The following is a 19,936-nucleotide window of genomic DNA, read 5'->3' on the forward strand; positions in this document are numbered from 1 at the left end:
CTTATATCACCCACACGCAAATGGGTTTGTTGAATTCACCAACAGGTTCATTAAGGGTGCCTTGCAGTAAGCCACAGCAGCGAGACTCGACCCGCTCAGCACAGTCAAGGAAGCAATAGCTGCTCATCGCCTTACCCCCAAAGAGGTCACAAACATATCACTTTTCCATCTTCTCAGAGGACGCAGGGCAGCCTCCACTCTGGTCCCACCATAGTTGGCCATTGTGAGAGAGGATGGGGTGGTGGAAATCGAAGATTTGGTGTGGTGAGTTAAGAAGAGCAATGAAAGCATGAGGAGATATAGTGACGAAAGGAGAAAGTCACAACAAAGCACAGTCTGAGAAGGAGATTTGATAAAGATTAAAATGTTAGATAGAGATCCCGTGACTGGGTCCAACTTCAGCAGACCATTGAAGGGTAGTGCAGTGAGGGACAAACCATGTATGCACCTGAGACGGAAAGCGATGGAACTTGGAGAGGGTGGCGCTATACGAAAAGAGGACAGAAGAAACATTCAGCCCTGCAACACAAGAGCAGAGAAGTCAAGAGGAGAGCTTGACCAAAGAGAACCCGACCATGAGAGAACAATCTGGACATGACGAGGAGGAAGACATAGAGACACCATCCCAAGTGGAAGCCAGTCCCAAAAGGAGTACAGTGAGACAAGAGAGAACCAGTGAAAGGGGTGCAACACCGCAGGAAGAGAATGCAGAGAGCAGTCGACCACAGAGTGAAAGAAGAAGACCAGGAACGGACTACGACTACGTGACGGAGTACGGCAAACGTTGTCCAACAAAAGGAGGTATCTAGAGTAAAGGACTACCAGGAAGTCCTGTGCCAAGTCTCATGGGAATTTCCGCGAGATTACAAGCGGGGCTTCCCGTAAATTACATTATGAGTGTGGCAATCCAGGGGAAGGAAGGCTGCCCAACGCTCTCCCCTGCAACCTCCATACCAGAGTCCCACTCCATTACCTTAAATGCAGGAGAAGCCAGCAGGACATTTATGTTTAGGGGAGGGGATGGATCTTGCTTTCCTCTTGGAGGTCCTGGCCTTCCTTCACTTGTGGAAGATGTAAGGCAGACTGTACCTTCAGCCAGGGTCCAATGCTGAGTTCTTCTTTCAGATTCTGGGGAAGCCTTCAGATAATCTGCCAAAAGAGGGGTTCTGCCCTCCTTTAAAGCCAAATGGGCCCCAGCGCATGGTATAGGCTAAGACTACCTTAATGAACCAATCCTGGGTCCCCACCAACAATCTCCTGTATACATGAGGTCATAACCAGAGTGCTTTGCAACAGAAAAGGTAAAGGGGTGAAAACATGTAATACTAAGTCCCACCCATCTTCCTGTCTGTTCTGGATCAAAGGGTCTCTCTGGTTAATGGAGCTCTCTGTGGTTCCTGATTACAGCGGCAGGTCTCCCTTGAAGCTGCGGTGAGACCAGACTTCCTGTCTCTGTCAAACCACATACTCGTGCCTTTTGAATGGGGTCTCCCTGCGGGGATGACTACTGTAAACACACAGTCCCATACATGCCATCTCCCTGACAATCGATACTGAAGGTTGGAGCTGGTACCAGGTTGACATAGTGCATATGAAAGGGTGTTGTGGTTTCCTGTCTCCTTTGTTAGCCTTTGCAGCCAGACCCTATGTGGGCCTATTCGAATGAAACTCTGATTAGTATGTGAATGCTGCCACCGGCTACAGGGCTCAACAAAAGGATAAGGTGGATCCATGGAGCCTTTGTTAGCTAATTAGGCTGGCCATGTCAGGGGGAAGGTTTGGCCCTGTCCCTTCTGGAGATGCATTGTGTAGTCCTCCTGTCATATCCCAACTAGATAGGACAGGGGGTCCGGTAGACTGTGTCCACCCAGAGTACACGGGTCTATGCGCATGTCGTGCGGTGAGCATCTGAAAATGTGTGTGGATTAGCCCCCCACATTTTCTGGTGGTTGATCTACCATCATTCAATTTCAATAAAAACTTCAAAAAAGCCCAGGCGAGTGTTATGTTATTTACACTTATAATTCACCGAAGCCCGCAGGGCGCAAAAAGACAACAGGATGATAGAAAAACAAAAAAGGCAGAAATATACCAAAAAGGAGCTTATCTGGAACAATGGTTTTCACTCCTTTTCGAAACTTCAGAAGATCGGTTTCAGCACGTAAATGTTTAGGAAGCTTGTTCCACAAGGGGGCGACCTGAGAGATGAACGACCTACCCAGCCCTCTAACCCGCTTACTCACTATGCAGATGGTTCAATTCCTCACCGTGACTGAACATACTCTATGTGTTATAGGAGGTTATTACACAAGAGCATTCCATGCTGGTGATTCCTCTCCTCTTGCAACGCTCCCAACCATAGTAAAACAAGGGGACTGTACATGTACTGGCTGAAGGGGGGGCAGGGCTCTGGTGCCTCATTGCACATCACGAAGCACCGCATATTTGGCAAGAAGAAACAGTGGGGATACTCAGTGGGCAGTGAATCTCTCTGGGTCCTGCTAGGGGTGTGAATGGAAAGGAAAGTTAAAAGGGGTTGGATAAGAATCACCCATCCTAGAGCATAGCTGCCAAGAGAGGCCTTATATCATTCATGACACCCCCCACCACACTGCACACTTAGACTCATAGTGTAATCATCCCCATTGAGATTACAGACCTACAAATCCAAGTGTACGTGAAAAACAGGACTGGACTAAAAGGTGATACATGACAGGTATGCTAGGTGCTTTCAGAGTCACTCACTCGTAGACTGGTAGAGTCACAGAGTCAGTCATACAGTTTTGGCGGTGTCAGTCACTCTTCAAGGGTGTTCTGGTGCAAAGGAAACCAGCCTGTTCACTTAGCAGGCCTGTAATCCAGCAGGGATGGTGTCGAAAATGCTGAAAAAATGGTCTGAGAAACGCAAGGATTTGCATTTACAAACCCCACATCAAAGCATTTTAATTGGGGGTTTTATGCAGGCCAGTTGACCCCACACCAGGCATGTCAAGCCAGCAGCAGACTTGAAGCTTGGGGAATAATATTTGTAGCAGAGTTGCTTTTCTCTTGCGTGGCCAGCAGCCGTCGTCTTGTGGGCGAGGCAGGTTTCGGTCTTGTTTCGGCGGCGCGTTGGGCTTGCTCCGGGGAGTTCCCCTCCGTGTCATCACGGGAGTCAGCTGAGCCCAGGCACTGGCGCCGTCAACACTCAGTGAACTTCTTCCTGGGGGGCAGAACCCGGCAGTGCTGGAGGAAAGGGGGAGTGCAGAGGGACGTGACCCCTGCAGCACTGGGCAGGGCACCCCCGAGCTGCGCGTGCACCTTGGGACATCAGGTGAGTGCCAGCCGGGCACCTGGGGGGTAAAGGGGGCAGGCCATGCCCCACCCCACCCCACCCCACCCCACCCCACCCCACATGCACGGGCTCCACTCCAGGCACAACAACCCCTTTCCCCTGAGAGGTCCTGCATAACCAGAAGTGCTGCTGGAAATGGGAAGAAAAAGTTACTAGGGGTTCCGCCTGGAGGAGGGGCGTTCCGGGGGGCGGGGGCGGGGCTGGGCGTTGCAGGGATGTGATAGGTTTTTAAAAAGGGATTAAAATGACACCTACTGAAACAACTGTATGTCATGATAGATATTCAGTGATTCAAATGGGTACAAAAAAACCCTATTCCTCACTATCTCTACCGTCAGGGGATGTATAGATAAGTATTCTCATAAACAAAGAGATAGGAACACAAACACAAAAATGTAGGTATCACACTGGGAGAGAAAACACCTCTACTGATGATGTACCGGTACTAATATCTTTGAAAAAATAGATACAGTACAACCACAATATCCAAAAAGTTTTATATAATTTATTATAAACAGCAAATAAGCAAGACCCTAACCTAACACAATATTTGATCGTATAAAATACAATACAATGACATCCACCAACGATGTTTGGTACGACTGGGTTTTGAAGGCTCTTTTGCCTCTTTTATCTTTCAGCTCTCTTGATTGATATCCGTTGGTGGATGTCCATAGCACCCCTACTGCACAGTATTGAAAGAATTTTTAAAGGAAATGAAGTGTTTTCCCCTGAAGAAAGTTCAGCCATCTAAAGGCACCAAGAACTGAAACATGTTACATGTTGGGAATAGATATACTGGTTGCGACACATTGGTTTTAAGATGTTGTGATATGCTGCTATATTTGTGTCTATGTATTTGTCTAAAAATTGAGATTTTTTAATGAAAATTGAATAATGTCATTGTATTGTATTTTATATGATCAAATATTGTGTTAGGTTAGGGTCTTTCTTATTTGCTGTTTATAATAAATTCTATAAAACTTTTTGGATATTGTGGTTGTACTGTATCTATTTTTTCAAAGATATTAGTACCGGTACATCATCAGTAGAGGTGTTTTCTCTCCCAGTGTGATACCTACATTTGTGTGTTTGTGTCTCTATGTTTATGAGAATAATAGATATTCAGCAAGAAAATATGATTGTATCCTCCCCACCCCTGAATGGGAGCCCATTGTTACCAGCGTGCCAAGTAGTGTGAGCTGAAACAGCATCTCTATTTCGCAACTTATTTTCAAGGCTGAAAGAAAATTCATCACAATCACCTGCTTGTTGTCATTGTGAAGCTGCAGTGTTATAAGGCGTCTAGGACATGGCCTTTTGGTTTCTCTCAGTCTCGAGAATTGAAAGGGGCACATTTTCCTGGATTCAGAATCTGAAGTCCTGCAGCCCACTTCCCTCCCTCCCTACCACTGGGAAGGCTGCATTACTGCATTACTGGTCCTTTCATTCTCAAGCTTGTGTTACCCACACATGACAGGGAGTCAACATTAAAGTGGCTAGAGGGCTCAAACACCCCCTGTATCCATCACAAGCCCAGGGCTGACACACATTGTCCCTATAGACCTGGTCAGATTGGAAAACCTGCGTTACCCATCCAGCATTGGTAGTCTGCGTAGCCCGCCCTGCCACTGAAAAGTCTGCATGAACCACACCTGCTGGGGGGCTCACTTTCCTGGACCCTGGTGGAGAAGCAGCATTAACTGACACCCACCTCAAGGGATGTGATTTATCATCTGCATTGCCTATTGGCCGCCACTTTGCCCACCATCTCCCCCTCTGGGAAGGACTCGGGCTCACCAAAAACCTCCCCATATCCGCAATTGTGCCCTTTGCCATGAAGTGGCAGTGCCCCTTTGCCCAATGTGCTTTTCTCCTAACATTCAATCCTGCTCTCTGGATAAAGGGTCTTTCATTCTTATCAAGGTACAGAGCACTTTGCAAGTCACAGGGAGGAAGTGCACAGCAAGGGATCAGTACAAGGTATTGGGGAGTTACCAGAGGGGAGGGCGGCAATTTGGCAGCAAGGGGTCTGGTGCTGTGCCCCGGATCCCAACTCACTGCACCAGTTGCCCCACATTGTTTGCAGCATTTTTATGGCAAATACCCCAGTGCCCACTTCTACACCCACCCCAAACACGAACTAACTACCCTAATATATCATTTACAATCTACCCGAAGCCACCAAGAAATGTGGTTTAAGGGATACAGTGAGTTGAACCGGTAACAGGATCTACAAACGGGGAAGAGCTCTGTTTAGCTGAGGAGTGGAGGGTGTGTGGACCTAGCTGTAGAGGAGGAGCAGCCATTCCTTGAAGAGGAGGGTCGTGAGCTCCTTTCTGAACTGTGGAAGCGAGGGGGCAAGTCTAGTGTTGATGGGGAGGAGGTTCCAGAGTCTTGGGGCGTAGACAGAGAAGGCCTGGCTTCTGGTTGTTTGCTTCCTCTAGCCGCAGAGGTCAAGCCTGCACAGGTCCTTACTTTTGGTGGATCGCAGGCCTCCGGAGATGCTGAGTTTCTCAGTGAGGTCAAGTCTGTGCATGTCCTTACTTCTTGTGGATCGTAGGCCTCTGGAGATGCTGAGTTTCTCAGTGAGGTCAAGTCTGTGCATGTACTTACTTCTGGTGGGTCACAGGCCTCCGGAGATGCTGAGTTTCTCAGTGAGGTCAAGTCTGTGCATGTCCTTACTTCTTGTGGATCGTAGGCCTCTGGAGATGCTGAGTTTCTCAGTGAGGTCAAGTCTGCACATGTCCTTCCTTCTGGTGGATCGTAGGCCTCCGAAGATGCTTAGGTTCTCAGTGAGGTCAAGTCTGCACACATCCTTAGTTTTGGTGGATCGCACCAGAGATGCTCAGTTTCTCAGTGTGGCCCATTCTGCACATGTCCTTACTTCTGGTGGATCGCAAGTCTTTGGAGATGCTGGGTTTCTCAGCGAGGTCAAGCCTGCACATGTGCTTCTGGTTGATCACAGGCCTCCGGATATGCTGAGGTTCTCAGTGAGTTCAAGTATGCACACATCCTTAGTTTTGGTGGATAGCAGGCCTCCAGAGATGCTGAGGTTCTCAGTGAGGTCAAGTCTGCACATGTCCTTACTTCTGGTGGATCGCAGGCCTCTGGAGATGTTAAGGTTCTCAGTGAGGGCAAGTCTGCACATGTCCTTCTGGTGGATCACAGGCCTCTGGAGATGCTGAGGTTCTCGGTGAGGGCAAGTCTGCACATGTCCTTCCTTCTGGTGGATCGCAGGTGTCAAGAATGGCACTCTGCCAAGAGTGGCACAGGGTACCCAGGTAGGTTTTGGGTGGCTGTGCTGAAGTAAGGTAGCAGATAAGCACACACAGCAGGAAGTTCAACAAGAAAGAAGAGTAGGAAACTGTAGCTGTGAGCCAAAAGGGGCAAAAGAGACAAAGGTACAAACAAACTGGATTCCCTCTTGGGGTGTATGCTGAAAAGGGAAAGAGTGTTCCACGAACCTTAGGAAACTCCAGCCTTCTGCACAGATTGCTATAACAGAGGCCCACACGGTATGCTCATGGCTGGGAACAACAGCAGTGGGTGTCTGTAACACTGAAAACGCGACCAGGGAAGGGGCAGAGGTTGCCTGCCGGAAACCAACAGGCAAGCTCTGTACAAAGGGATTACATAAGACACATGAGAAGACAAGAACAGATATATCCAGCGAAAAGGAAGTCAATGAGCTATATAGCAGAAGGAAATGAAGGAAAGGCAGTTAGACTGAAGTAGATAACCTAAGGTGGAGTACAGAGCACTCAAGGAAGAGAACAAGGGAGCAGCAGTCGGGAAAACAGAAGGGCTGCAAAGTAGGAAGCAGGTCTGCAGTCAAGAGTGGCACTAGGTGCAGGCAAACTATAGTGGACTGCGGAGGACTGTAGTAGGATGCAAGGCAGGGAGTCCAGAAGAACAGGACAAAGAGAGATTAGTAGTAGGCGACAGACAGAGAGCCCATAAGAATAGGGCCGCGAGGTAGGGAGCCCAGAGGAGCAGGGCCGTAGGCAGCTAAGTGTAAAACAGGCTGTAAGGCGGAGGAGTGTAGCAAGCCACAAGGCAGGGAGCCCAGAGGACAAGGGCTGTAGGCAGCGGAGGGAGACAGGCTGCAAGGAAGGAGCCCAGAGGACACGGGCTGTAGGCAGCAGAGGGAGCAGGCTGCAAGGAAGGAGCCCAGAGGACAAGGGCTGTAGGCAGCGAAGAGGTGCAGGCTGCAAGGTAGGGAGCCCAGAGGACAAGGGCTTGGAGACAGCAGAGGGTTGCAAGCTGCAAGGTAGGGAGCCCAGAGGACAAGGGCTGTAGGCAGCCGGAGTGAGGCAGGCTGTAGGCAGGGAGCCCAGAGGACAAGGACTGTAGGCAGCCGGAGTGAGGCATTCTGCAGGGCTGGGAGCCCAGAGCACAAGGACTGTAGGCAGCCGGAGTGAGGCAGGCTACAGAGCAGGGAGCCCAGAGGACAAGGACTGTAGGCAGCTGGAATGAGGCAGGCTGCAGGACAGGGAGCCGAGAGGATAAGGACTGTAGGCAGCCGGAGTGAGGCAGGCTGCAAGGCAGGGAGCCCGGAAAGGGCACTGGATCAAAACAGGATAATGCAGCAACAGGAACAGCATACAAAGTAGAGGGTCAAGGCAAACGGGAGCGGGGAGATCTCAAGATGCAAGACACTGTGCTCCTGCAGGCAGCTGCTTATATACATCCCTGCCCTGTTCTGAGGCAGGCTAATTGATAGCACCTGGAGCAGCACACCTGAAGACAATCTGCCTCCTCCCTTTCTGGTCCTGAGCAGGTGGAAGCAGCACTGGCCGCTAGGGCTTCTGGGGATTGTGGTCCCAATAACGATGAATGAGAATAGCCAGGAATTGAGGACTGTAGCCAGGTGCATTATGGTAAATGTAGTTAATTGAATAAAATAAGAAAGAACCAAAGTTGAGCAAATGGAAATAAAAGACCAAGGCGTGAATAGGAGTTGTTCAAAGAGTATTAGAAGGATCAATGAGTACCAAGTAGTCCATGATGGTTGCCAATGCGTGCGCCAGCGGCGCGGGCATGACAGCAGGCCTCTGGAGATGCTGAGGTTCTCAGTGAGGGCAATTCTGCACATGTCCGTCCTTCTGGTGGATCGCAGGCTTCTGGAGATGCTGAGGTTCTCAGTGAGGGCAATTCTGCACATGTCTTTCTGGTGGATCGTAGGCCTCTGGAGATGCTGAGGTTCTCAGTGAGGGCAATTCTTCACATGTCCTTCTGGTGGATCGCAGGCCTCTGGAGATGCTGAGGTTCTCAGTGAGGGCAAGTCTGCACAGGTCCTTACTTCTGGTGGATCAAAGGCCTTCAGAGACGCTGAGGTTGTCAGGGAGGGCAATTCTGCACATGTCCTTCTTGTGGATCGCAGGCCTCTGGAGATGCTGAGGTTCTCGGGGAGGGCAAGTCTGCACATGTCCTTACTTCTGGTGGATCGCAGGCCTCTGGAGATGCTGCAGTTCTCAGCGAGGTCAAGTCTGCACATGTCCTTCCTTCTGGTGGATCGCAGACCTCCGGAGATGCTGAGGTTCTCAGTGAGGGCATGTCTGCACATGTCCTTACTTCTGGTGGATCGCAGGCCTCTGGAGATGTTGAGGTTCTCAGTGAGGGCAAGTCTGCACAGGTCCTTACTTCTGGTGGATCGCAGGCCTCTGGCGATGCTGAGGTTCTCAGTGAGGGCAATTCTGCACATGTCCTTCTGGTGGATCGCAGGCCTCTGGAGATGCTGAGGTTCTCAGTGAGGGCAATTCTGCACATGTCCTTCTGGTGGATCGCAGCCCTCCGGAGATGCTGAGGTTCTCAGTGAGGGCATGTCTGCACATGTCCTTACTTTTGGTGGATTGCAGGCCTCCGGAGAAGCTGAGGTTCTCAGCGAGGGCATGTCTGCACATGTCCTTCTGGTGGATCGTAGGCCTCTGGAGATGCTGAGGTTCTCAGTGAGGGCAAGTCTGCACAGGTCCTTACTTCTGGTGGATCGCAGGCCTCTGGAGATGCTGAGGTTCTCGGTGAGGGCAAGTCTGCACAGGTCCTTACTTCTGGTGGATCGCAGACGTCCAGAGATGCTGAGGTTCTCAGTGAGGAAGCTCGGGGACTTCAGGGTGACAGCGCAGGATTTGAAGATAAGAGACTGGCAGCGGGAGCTAGTGCAGTTAGAGGAGGTTTCAGGGGCTCTGTTTGAATTTTCAGAGTCCTTTGAGCTGGGGTGGGAGTTTGGGTGGAGCTGGAGGGGGCATTGCCAATATTGAGGGTTGGATTGCAGATCTCAAGGTGTTTGCTGGATGAAGGGCTTGGTGGTGCATTGACAGTGCAGTGTTTACTTTGCTGGCTGTACTCGCAGGCCTTTGGTGAGGCAGAAAAGGAAGGGACACGTCTGTGAGAAGGAGAGGCCAGAGCGCGGGACTCGGGAGTGAGGTGAAGGAGGGGGTAGAGCGCAAAGGACCCATGCTGTGCATGCGATGCGCGATAACCCCTGCATCCGTCCATTTTGGACCCATTACATAGCAATAACACATTCTTCTTTTACCCCCCCACAGAAATGTGTAGAATGAGTCTTGCTTTGTTTTTTGGCATAAAAAGGCCGCAGATTTATTTTCCACAATAACATAAAACCACACTGTACACATTAGTGGAAATAATTCAGAAGATGCAGCGACTGCTCCGTGTCCAATGACCTGCTTCCCCCTTTCTTTCCCAAAGTCCATTATAGGCCCAACTCTCCCAACCCTTTGCGCCTGAGCTTCACCTGCCCATGCAGGTATTCCTGGGCGGGGAGAGTGCCGTTTCCTTGGGGGAAGCTGAGCCCTTGTTGTTCCCCCCAGACGCCCCTGCCGTTCAGGCTCCCAAGGGGCGCTGGTCCGAGAAGGGCGAAGACCCTTCCGGCTTTCTCCTGGCTCCTCCGGAGTCTGTCTCTTGTGTTTGGTTGCCCAAACACCGCCACGCCACGGGTGGGTTTCCGCCCACCGTGGCTCCCCATTGCTGCCTTCCTCACTTTTCTAGGGTTTTTGCCCAAAGGATCCCGTAACTAGCTCCAACCCCAGTGATGACAATTGTACCCTGGTGACAAATGCACCCCTTCCTTCTGAAAAACCCGGGTACTTTAACTTAATCAAGCCGGGCCTGATCCGGCCACAGCCCCTGCAGAATTCGCCATTGACCATTCCGGCCTCGGGATTATCTCTGACCCAATGATTTCTGTTTCACCCACTCGACTGGCCAATTGCTGTAGGGAAACCATCATCCCCTGCCCCAGAGCCCCCCTTCCCAGGCTTCTCCGGTCGCTACCTCCCCCGTGTATGACCCATATGTCCGGCTTTGCCGTTTCCTTAGCAAACTGCGCCCATGCCCCTGCAGTTGTACCCCTTGGATCCCTGGCACCCCGTGCCATTCAAGTCTGCCCTGGGAATCACTTCCATTCTGCCCTGGGCATCACCTCAGACCATCTCTCCCCATCTTTTGTGCTTGAGCCCCCCTGCCCTTGCAGGTGTCCGTAGGCGGGGAGAGCGCCGTTTCATTTTTGGGCGAAGCTGGTCCCTTGTTGCTACCACCAGCCGCCCCTGCCGTTAGGCTCCCAAGAGGCGCCGGTTAGCGGCGTGCAAAAGACCGTTCCCCTCCTGCTCCGCCTTAACCTCCGCCTTACCCAGGGCGGGCCAGCTCCGGGACACCCCTGCCTGCCCTTGCAGGAGTTACTTGTTTCCCCTTACTCTTTTGCACCAAGTCCTTGGTGGGCCCAACTCTCCCACTCTTTTGTGCTTGAGCCTACCCTGCCCTTGCAAGTGTCCGTAGGCGGGGAGAGCGCCGTTTCATTTTTGGGCGAAGCTGGTCCCTTGTTGTTCCCACCAGCCGCCCCTGCCGTTAGGCTCCCCAGAGGTGCCGGCCCGAGAAGTGCACTACGAGTTAGAATGCCCCCTTCCAGTGTCCTAAACACTATGAGACCTTGACCTGTTAATTACCGAGGGTGCCAACTCGCATTGTTTGTTGATGAGCACCCCCACTTTAATTATTAGGACGTGACCTGGCCGCAAATTGAACAGCTGTGTGCCCCACTGGGCCCCTCCAGTCAAGCTCACCCTTTCCAGGCCCCCGAAGTCCCGGTTTCCCCCAGATTGTGGGTACCCAAACCGACCCCAGAACCTTCACCCCCCGAGGTATTGGTTTACCCTCAATACGTGTCGTATGCCACCACCCTGACACCCAGGGGTGTCCTAAAGAGTTACCCCACCTACCAGACGCCTCTTGGGTTATGTGGCCCCGTCCGAGCGAGGGGGAGGGAAGTTCGTGCTAGCTCAGCCCACCAGTCTCCCTTTGACCTGCCCCATTTAAAAGCAAGCTTCACCTGCCCACGCAGTAAAAATGCCAGCCTCCGACCAGAGTTGCCTCTAGTAACAGCGGCACTTCAGCTAACCTGTGCAGCCCGTAGTAGCTGCCCTGCACAGAGCACCAATTATGATCCCTATGGAACACTCCGCCTCGGCAGCCCATGGCCCCCTTGAAATAATTAACCCTTTAATGAGCAATTCCACGGGGAAGCGCTGTGGTTTCATCTGACGCCATCTAGTAATATCTCCGCCGGTGGACTAAGCAAGGTGACCAGTGGCTGCCGCGTTCTGCCTTTCTCATGGCCGCACACAATCAGTTCGCTGTTGGCGGGATGTCCCGCCGGCCCATCTAAACGTGGCCCTAACACACCTTGAACCTGGCTGTACACATGAATTAATCCTTTACGGGCGCCTGCCAAAACCCTGCACTGCTCCCCGTACCCTATGACGGTAGTTCCCCAACTTGTGGGACCCCAATGCCGCTGGCGTCCTCAGCCCCCTACCGGCACTCTCCCTGTCACACCGTACCAGAATACTTCTCCCCCTGGTAAGGCGTCCCTCTTTGGAATAAATTATCGCCTGTTACTGCGTAGGTGCTTGAGTTACCCCCACGCCCCCGCGGTTTGAGGCTTACCACGCTGCTAACCTTCTTTAACCCATAGTCACCATCCCGCGGTTCCATTTCCGACCCGGACCCAAGGAGTCGGGAACCTGCTCCACATTACTTTACAATCCGCCGCTTGTTGAACGATCCCTGCCCATTCCAAAACCTATGTTACCACCAGCCAAGTAGTTGCTTGATCGGAGAATCGCCTGAGGCCACCCCGTGTAAGGAGAATTCCTAGATGCACAATCTTCCTAGCGTAACCAACTCCCCTTTCTTAGCCTTGAGCCCCTTTCCTTCGCATTCAACCAGAAGGACGGCTGGCCATGCGCCACCGCAGGCACCTTTTAATGGCGCCGGCAGCAGGTCTGGAACGAGGCCACAAGCTATGCTAATGTCCGCGCTGCTGTGCTGTCCATACTTTAGCTTTTCTCTGCATGCAGACTGCTACCGTTGACTAGCGACCCGGAACCGGGCAAACTTCTATACTGCTGTTGACGCGTTGTTTCTCTAGTGCTTTTAATCCGACGCTCTATACAGCCCCCATCTTCACTTACTATCAACCCAACCGCTATTGGTAATTGTCTACTGTCCTTGGAAGGGTGAAAGCTGAGTAGGCCTTATTGGGCTTTGAACCTGTGACTTGTATCTCATACCCCAAGTCATACCAGCTTCCCCTTCGGCCTGGCTGCCTAGCCTATCGCGTCCTATTACAAACCTCCAGTCGCCTCCAACCCCAACCATGGTGAACCAGAGCTGAGCTGACTGAACCTCAAAACCGGATCCACGGAGCCCCCGACTGCTTGTTTTAGCTCCCTGATGTCGCACTGCCACCCTTAGCCCGCAACCGTCGGTGCAACTCAAGAGTCCTAACCTGAGCTGTGCTCCTCGCCTTTCCTTAGTTCGCCGCACCATACGCCAGCGGTACGGAATTGCAGCCCCCTTGGCTAACCCCCCATATCAACCAACCCTTCATCTCCATGGCCTCTCAGGCATGGTTGCCCGCCATTGCATGTAATGATGAACCCCTCGTCGCCTTTAAACCGATACCGAGTGACCACATAATAAGCCACTTTACCACTTCTGACCCTATTTCCAATACCTTCCCCATGAACTCCCGAAACTCACAGGAGCAATATGCGACCGTGCAACTAATTTCCCCACACCCTGTGAAGACCAGTCCGCCTTGGGTGATATCCCTTTGTCAGAGCCATACCGGGGAAATTTTACCCGAAAACACCAAAGGCCACCATCCATTCCTCCTAAGCCCCTGCCACCGCACTAAATCCCCGGGCACTCAAGCTGCCGCCTATCGACCCGCGTATTTCCCCCTCCTATGAGCAGCCCAGGAACCAATTCCTTGCATGCTGAAATGCGCTGCAGTGGGGAGTAGCGTTGGTCTTACACCACAAACCTGATTACACCCCTAGATCAATCACGAGTGGCGTATTAGTTACATACAGGACCATAACTTCACATTAGATTGACTGAGTAACTCTTTTCCTTGATTTGGTATTCCGTGCCCGGCCTGTTCGCCTCATCTTAGCAAAAAACATCGTTTCACTCTCTATGCAGCCTCGGTTTCTATAGGTGCCGCTCCATTCCCTCTTCCCTTGTTGAGGTCCTAGGCACCTCCTCACCCACCGACACACAAGGCGTCTTCCTGCGCACGTGCGACTGCACCGACATGGTACCATACTAGGGAAAAACGCTTATTTCCCCCAGGATCCGAACTCCCCACATACTATCCTTCAATAATACTGGTTTTATCATCTCCCAGGAAGTGCACACAATTTTTAACTGCGAACAAAATGCTCACACCCACCCGTACGCAAGCGTTTACTCCAAAGCACGTGCTTAATCACACCTCTCATCATTTGATTCTGCTACCCTGTTCACAGCGTTTGCCATCACCTAAAAGTCCCTTTAGCAAAGAATACCCTTAGTGCACCCCGAACCGGATATACGCACACCCATACCCGATCACCAAGACCTAAACACTCCATGTGCTCATAGTAAGAGCCGATATATACCGCCACATTGAAAGGCAACGACGGCCGACCCAGAAACGGTGCAAAAAATGAGAAGCCCCTGTACTCCCTTACCATCATGCACCATAATTCGGTACTTAAATCGCGCTGTGAACGCTCCGGTGTCTAAAATTCTTTCTTTTTAAATGCCCCGGAGGTTCCAGACATGGGATTAGAACTCAGGTCCCCAGCATCCCACGACAAAGCACTTAGCGGTTGACCCACCAGTAGCCGTGCTGTGCGAGCGCTGTTTATTATTACCCCTTTATGTGGTGCTCCTTTATCAAAAAGGGCGCCCCGCGGGATTCGAACCTGCGTTAGCAGGATCTGAACGGATGTCAAGCGAGCGCTCTACTCGCTGCGCCACTTGAACGGCTGGCTGAATGAAATTCATGTCCCATAATAATTCGTATTTTAAACAGCGCTACGGACCCTACTGCATCTGAGCGCTGCTATTACCCACGGTGTGTGGTGCTCATTCATCGGCCTCGGAAGGAGGAAAGCCTGAGTTTGGCCCAAACCGTAATTATTTTTCACAACACTTCCAGAATTTTGAAGTTGGAGGTTTGGTTCGAACCCCCCACCTCTCAGGTACAAGTCACAACACTTCCTGACTGCGCCACCGAGACTGACTAGTGCTCCCGCCTTCTAATGCCTCTGCCGCGAGGCCGCCCACACCAGCATTGACACCTCCGCTGCGCAGCAGCCAGAGAGTGTACTGCACTCCCAGGCGAGGTCGCATCGGGAGGGTGGGTGTAACCCAGGACCATCTGGGCTCGCCCCACTAAGGAACCATTCCTGTTCCTTGCCCCTCCCCTGCACGTACCTTCGCTTGTGCGCGACGCTCCTTTTACACCGTAGCCCTGCTCCTTCCTCACTGGAACCCCTTCACCGAAACAGTCTTCCACTGGAAACCCCGAACGAACTCGAACGGCATCCTTCTCCTACGAGCGAAAACGAAGTCCTCTGCTGGAAACGAAGTCCTCTGCTGGAAACGAAGTCCTCTGCTGAAAACGAAGTCCTCTGCTGGTAGGTGGGCGTCCCAATGCCAAGGCTAGATACTGCCTGCAGTGGGAAGCCCGTTTGTTATAAAGGAGGGTAGCCCCACCCCCCGCCATTGTTGCCCTTCGCGGGCTTTTCCTCCGATTTGCCGCGCTGTTTCCTTTCGCGGGCTTTCGCTTCGTCTTGCTGCGCTTCCTGCGGGCACCTCCCCCTCATCCCGGGGGAGGGGGAGGATAGGAGGAGGACACCGCCCGGGTTATCGGGGTGCCTCCTCCATTTTGGGATTTCGTCGTCGACACTGGCACAAGCATTGCACTGAGGTCATGGGAGCATGTTTGCACTTTCTCTGACTTCACAGGACCCTTGAAGACACACCTGGTCCGGGGGGCTAGCAGGCCCCCATGGGGGGCCGGCGGGGCTTTAAACATGTGCAGGCGGAGTCCCCGTGAGGCATGACTGCGCGTGCACGCGGCTCGCACGAGCACGCGCTTCCGGGATGGCTGAGCCTGCTGGGGAGTCCTGGCAGAGAAAGGGAAACCGAAAGCGTCTTCTCTTCTGGCTCAGAGCCACTCCCCACAGGGCCACCGTTCTGTGCGCGTCAAGGTGTGTGACACGGGGCTTCTAGGCGCCATTTGCAGGGCCGTGTCCCACCTTCTAGCACTTTTAAGTGCCGCGTTATATGGGGGCTTGTATTGACGGGTTGTTCGTGTCCCACGAGTCCGGCAGAGTGAGTGGGCATCAAAGGGGACTTTCTCCAAACGCACCCCCTTTCCGCCACTGGCACCCTGCACGCACACCCACACAAAACAACCCCGAGACCCCCCTTGGCCCCATATAAATACAATAGCTGCCTCTAGGGATTTTCTGCTTTCTTTTTTTGAGGTGTTTTTCGCCAGGTTGCCCTGCCTGGGGAATCAGGCCAGCGTTGTGCCAACTGCTTTTGTGGCGGCTGATGGCTTGAGCAGAGACCCCCTTGTGCTGGGAACCCATGCAAGGCGGGCGCACCCAAGGCTGTTGAAGGAGTTGTTTCAAGGGAAACTAGCCCCAGTAGTTATTTTGTCTACAAAGGGTGGCTCTCTTTTGGGAAAACTAGTTGGGCGTTGGCAGGCCTTGTTTGGAAGAGGGCCCTCGGCAGGAGACCCCACCCCTCGATTCTCAGCACACCATGTCTTTCTCAACAGATGTCAATTCAAACTCATTTTTTTCCACTCACTAGTGGCTAGTGTCCAGAGCCACACCAACTTTGACCTGAATTTCACCCCGAAGTGTCCTGAACACCTGTTAACCTAATGAATACCCCCTCCAAGCTCCTGCCAACCCAGAACAGAGAGCGCAGCCTTTCACCCTCACACTGCATTGAGGGCCTGTGTATATACATGCCCTGATTTCTATAGGCGCACTTTGAAGTCCCGCCATTGAAAGGGTTCATTATAGAAGCGAGGGCTCTGCCAATGACTTTGAAGGCTGAACACGACTCAGTCCCTGCAGCTATTTCCCTCCTGGCATCTAAGTTTGCACGTTTACTGGATTTCACACTTTCCACTCAGAGGCTGGTACATATGGTCCTTTCTCACTAGACGGGGATACGAGCTTGGACGAGAGGAGTCGCCTCAGCACTGGGGTGATTATGCAAGAAGCTTGGTGGTGATACGAGCTTGGACGAGAGGAGTCGCCTCAGCACTGGGGTGATTATGCAAGAAGCTTGGAGTGATAGGAGCTTGGACGAGAGGAGTCGCCTCAGCACTGGGGTGATTATGCAAGAAGCTTGGAGTGATAGGAGCTTGGACGAGAGGAGTCGCCTCAGCACTGGGGTGATTATGCAAGAAGCTTGGTGGTGATACGAGCTTGGACGAGAGGAGTCGCCTCAGCACTGGGGTGATTATGCAAGAAGCTTGGAGTGATAGGAGCTTGGACGAGAGGAGTCGCCTCAGCACTGGGGTGATTATGCAAGAAGCTTGGAGTGATAGGAGCTTGGACGAGAGGAGTCGCCTCAGCACTGGGGTGATTATGCAAGAAGCTTGGAGTGATAGGAGCTTGGACGAGAGGAGTCGCCTCAGCACTGGGGTGATTATGCAAGAAGTTTGGAGTGATAGGAGCTTGGACGAGAGGAGTCGCCTCAGCACTGGGGTGATTATGCAAGAAGCTTGGCGTGATACGAGCTTGGACGAGAGGAGTCGCCTCAACACTAGGGTGATTATGCAAGAAGCTTGGAGTGATAGGAGCTTGGACGAGAGGAGTCGCCTCAGCACTGGGGTGATTATGCAAGAAGCTTGGCGTGATACGAGCTTGGACGAGAGGAGTCGCCTCTGCACTGGGGTGATTATGCAAGAAGCTTGGAGTGATAGGAGCTTGGACGAGAGGAGTCGCCTCAGCACTGGGGTGATTATGCAAGAAGCTTGGAGTAATACCAGCTTGGACGAGAGGAGTCGCCTCAGCACTGGGGTGATTATGCAAGAAGCTTGGAGTGATAGGAGCTTGGACGAGAGGAGTCCCCTCTGCACTGGGGTGATTATGCAAGAAGCTTGGCGTGATACGAGCTTGGACGAGAGGAGTCGCCTCAGCAGTGGGGTGATTATGCAAGAATCTTGGAGTGATAGGAGCTTGGACGAGAGGAGTCGCCTCAGCAGTGGGGTGATTATACAAGAAGCTTGGAGTGATAGGAGCTTGGACGAGAGGAGTCGCCTCAGCACTGGGGTGATTATGCTAGAAGCTTGGAGTGATAGGAGCTTGGACGAGAGGAGTCGCCTCAGCACTGGGGTGATTATGCAAGAAGCTTGGCGTGATACGAGCTTGGACGAGAGGAGTCGCCTCTGCACTGGGGTGATTATGCAAGAAGCTTGGAGTGATAGGAGCTTGGACGAGAGGAGTCGCCTCTGCACTGGGGTGATTATGCAAGAAGCTTGGAGTGATAGGAGCTTGGACGAGAGGAGTCGCCTCAGCACTGGGGTGATTATGCAAGAAGCTTGGAGTGATAGGAGCTTGGACGAGAGGAGTCGCCTCTGCACTGGGGTGATTATGCAAGAAGCTTGGCGTGATACGAGCTTGGACGAGAGGAGTCGCCTCAGCAGTGGGGTGATTATGCAAGAAGCTTGGAGTGATAGGAGCTTGGACGAGAGGAGTCGCCTCAGCACTGGGGTGATTATACAAGAAGCTTGGAGTGATAGCTTGGACGAGAGGAGTCGCCTCAGCATTGGGGTGATTATTCAAGAAGCTTGGAGTGATAGGAGCTTGGACGAGAGGAGTCGCCTCAGCACTGGGGTGATTATGCAAGAAGCTTGGAGTGATAGGAGCTTGGACGAGAGGAGTCGCCTCAGCACTGGGGTGATTATGCAAGAAGCTTGGAGTGATAGGAGCTTGGACGAGAGGAGTTGCCTCAGCACTGGGGTGATTATGCAAGAAGCTTGGCGTGATACGAGCTTGGACGAGAGGAGTCGCCTCTGCACTGGGGTGATTATGCAAGAAGCTTGGAGTGATAGGAGCTTGGACGAGAGGAGTCGCCTCAGCACTGGGGTGATTATGCAAGAAGCTTGGAGTGATAGGAGCTTGGACGAGAGGAGTCGCCTCAGCACTGGGGTGATTATGCAAGAAGCTTGGAGTGATAGGAGCTTGGACGAGAGGAGTCGCCTCAGCACTGGGGTGATTATTCAAGAAGCTTGGAGTGATAGGAGCTTGGACGAGAGGAGTCGCCTCAGCACTGGGGTGATTATGCAAGAAGCTTGGAGTGATACGAGCTTGGACGAGAGGAGTCGCCTCAGCACTGGGGTGATTATGCAAGAAGCTTGGCGTGATACAAGCTTGGACGAGAGGAGTCAACTCAGCACTGGGAGAGGAGTCGCCTCAGCACTAGGGTGATTATGCAAGAAGCTTGGCGTGATACAAGCTTGGACGAGAGGAGTCGCCTCAGCACTGGGGTGATTATACAAGAAGCTTGGCGTGATAGGAGCTTGGACGAGAGGAATCGCCTCAGCACTGGGTGATTATGCAAGAAGCTTGGCGGGATAGGAGCTTGGACGAGAGGAGTCGCCTCAGCACTGGGGTGATTATGCAAGAAGCTTGGCGGTGATAGGAGCTTGGACGAGAGGAGTCGCCTCAGCACTGGGGTGATTATGCAAGAATCTTGGCGTGATACGAGCTTGGACGAGAGGAGTCGCCTCAGCACTGGGGTGATTATGCAAGAAGCTTGGTGTGATACAAGCTTGGACGAGAGGAGTCACCTCAGCACTGGGGTGATTATGCAAGAAGCTTGGCGGAGATACAAGCTTGGACGAGAGGAGTCACCTCAGCACTGGGGTGATTATGCAAGAAGCTTGGCGGAGATATGGACGAGAGGAGTCGTCTCAGCACTGGGGTGATTATACAAGAAGCTTGGCGTGATAGGAGCTTGGATGAGAGGAGTCGCCTCAGCACTGGGGTGATTATGCAAGAAGCTTGGCGTGATAGGAGCTTGGATGAGAGGAGTCGCCTCAGCACTGGGGTGATTATGCAAGAAGCTTGGCGGTGATACGAGCTTGGACGAGAAGAGTCGTCTCAGCACTGGGGTGATTATACAAGAAGCTTAGCGTAATACAAGCTTGGACGAGAGGAGTCGCCTCAGCACTCGTGTGATTATGCAAGAAGCTTGGCGTGATAGGAGCTT

The 19,936-nt window shown here is 52.4% G+C and overlaps 1 protein-coding gene across 2 annotated transcripts in view; it reads left to right on the top strand.

The window, feature by feature from the left end:
• Window positions 1–3,130: 3,130 nt before the first annotated feature.
• OPTN (optineurin) overlaps window positions 3,131–19,936 on the top strand; it is a 198,742-nt gene continuing 181,936 nt past the window's right edge. Inside the window, exon 1 of one of the 2 annotated variants that reach the window (XM_069627795.1) lies at window positions 3,131–3,313. The gene's annotated coding sequence lies outside the window, so the exon portion shown is untranslated. The remainder of the gene's footprint in view (window positions 3,314–19,936) is intronic. The other variant, XM_069627794.1, reaches the window with a different exon arrangement.

The sequence above is a fragment of the Ambystoma mexicanum genome, chromosome 12, assembly GCF_040938575.1.
Source record: "Ambystoma mexicanum isolate Mex_15411 chromosome 12, UKY_AmexF1_1, whole genome shotgun sequence".
NCBI lineage: Eukaryota > Metazoa > Chordata > Amphibia > Caudata > Ambystomatidae > Ambystoma > Ambystoma mexicanum.